The sequence below is a fragment of the Dermacentor albipictus genome, chromosome 8 (assembly GCF_038994185.2).
Source record: "Dermacentor albipictus isolate Rhodes 1998 colony chromosome 8, USDA_Dalb.pri_finalv2, whole genome shotgun sequence".
Classification (NCBI taxonomy): Eukaryota; Metazoa; Arthropoda; class Arachnida; order Ixodida; family Ixodidae; genus Dermacentor; species Dermacentor albipictus.
In genome coordinates this window covers 66,226,896-66,229,448 of record NC_091828.1, presented here as the reverse complement: position 1 = coordinate 66,229,448, position 2,553 = coordinate 66,226,896, and positions in this window count along the sequence as shown.

The following is a 2,553-nucleotide window of genomic DNA, read 5'->3' as shown; positions in this document are numbered from 1 at the left end:
CTTAAATTTAGGAAAACGAGCTGATTACCCTCCACAAGTTCCCTGATGGAAAACCGACTCGTCGTACTGGGAACTGTTTCAGAAGATTGCGTATGTACAGTGTGATTTGGTTTCTTTAAACATAGACGATGCTGTGGCATATTTGACACGTTCTAGTATTGACGCCGCTGAAGAATAGATAAAGCAAACTTGTTGCCTGCTTCCTGACTCTCCAACGGCGGAGAACCTTACAGTTTGAGGAAGGCCAAACCACATGGCAAGAGAACAGGTTTACGTGCTAAGCAAGAAGGTTGGGAAAGGTACATATGCAGTGTCAATTCGTACAAGGATGAGGTTAAGGCTTGGAACAGTGTGAACAAACTAACGGGCAGGGAAACACAACCTCTTCTTTTAGTAAACGCTCAAGGCAACACCATGAAAAATCAGGCAGGTTACCTGGGCAAGCATTGTCAAGATATCTCTAGTGCATCACACTATGCACCAGCTTCCCCAAAGTTCTAGGAACACATAAAGCAAGAGTGCCTTGAACGAAAGTGAGCTGATAATGAACCTTACAACCACCCATTTAGTCTCGCTGAACTGACGGCTTCTCTCAGTTCCTGCTGCAATTGAGCGCCAGGTGGTGACCGTATAGTGTATGCAATGATGAAGAATATGCACCCATAAATATTGAACACATTTTTGTCTCGTTAGAACGCCATGTGGGTATCTAGGCACATTTCATTACCGTGGATGGAAGCGATTATCGTCCCAATTAATAAGCAAGGCTAAGACCCCGCGTCATCCAGCAGTTATAGGCCAATAGGACAAACAAGCTGTATCTGTAAGTTATATGAAAAAATGGTTAATTGGTGTCTAATCTATTTCCTGGAAAGCAACGGTCTGCTTTATCCCCTTCAATGCAGTTTTAGGGAAGGTAGATCAACAATACATTACCATGTTCGCATTGAGGCAAGCATTAGAGGTGCTTATATACAGAAACAATTATTTCTCTCTGTATATCTCGACTTGTAGAAAGCCTACGACAAAACATGGCCATTCGGAATCCTCCGAGACCTATCTGCAATGGGAGTACGCGGCAATATGTTAAGCATGATAGAAAACTACTTCCCTAACTGCACGTTCCGTGTTAGAATGGGCAGTGCCCTATCCAGGCATTTCACTCAAGAGACTGGCATGCCACATGGGGGCTTGCTTAGTTTCACCCTCTTCATTGTGAAAATGAATTCTCTTCACAAAGACATTCCATTCTCAATGTTTTATTCAATATATGTGGATGATAAGCAACTAGGATTGAAGTTTTGTAACCTTTCAGTCTGCGAGCGCCAAGCCCAACTCAGACTGAACAAGTCTCAAAATGGGCAAATGAAAATGGCTTTAAGCTAAACCCCCTCAAAAGCTCCTGTGTACATTTTTCCAGCAAGAGGGGCTTTATACAAGATCCCGATGTCACGTTGCATGGACAACACATGCCAGTCAACACTGAATATATACGTTTAGGCATAATACTCGACTCAACACTAACCTTCATTCTTCATATCAAATTTCTAAAAGCTAAATACCTGAAAACAATTAGTACCCTCACAATACTGTCACACACAATATGGGGAACCGACCGGAACTGCGTAGTGAACAGCTACAGGAGCCTTGTACGATCACGGTTAGACTAAGGTGCCGTTGTGTATCACTCTGCTACACCCAGTGCTCTCAAGATGCTGGACCCTGTGCATCATCTTGGCATGCGCCTCGCCACCGGTGCATTTTGGACGAATCCGACTGAAAACCTCTATGTCGAATGGAAAGAATGCTCCGTTGATATGCAGCGGCCATATTCTAGACTTAATTATTTTCTGAAAGTGCACTCTGACAAAAACCATCCTTGTTATCCCATCATAAACGATACGACTTCTGCAATGCTCTTTAATAACAAACCTAGAGTGCAGAAAGCCATTCTCGATCCGTTTGAGAAAGCTGAGCGAGGATATGGATGTTCCTATTCATGGAAATTGTCGAATGGCTTCTGCCCAGCCGTTTCTCCCGTGGTTGTGGCACATCATTGACTGCGGCACGTCATTTGTGGAGGTAACAAAGCACGCTCCAGAGGTCCACATTCATATGCATTTTATACAGTGACAATTTCAATACCCCTGTCCATAATATTATGCAGATGCGTCTAAATCGCGTGCTCGCGTGTCGTATGCAGCCATCGGCCCATCTTTCTCGGAGTTTAATGTTCTTAACTCTCGCACAAGCATCTTCACCGCGGAGGCCTATACACTATGGTCGGCTGCGAAACGCATCAACTAGATAAAACTTCATAAGGCGGTCATGTACACAGACTCATTAAGCGTTGTAAAAACTTTAATGTCATGCTGCAACCATAGAAATACAGTAATTGCAGATCTTTTCTCTCTCCTCTCTAGTTTTTCTGCCTCTGGCCAACATGTAAAGGTATGCTGGGTGCCTGGACATAGAGGTATTGAGGGTAAGGTCCTGGCAGACAAAATTGCTACCTACTTAGACAGGAAAGCTTGCAACATGTTCGTAGCCGTG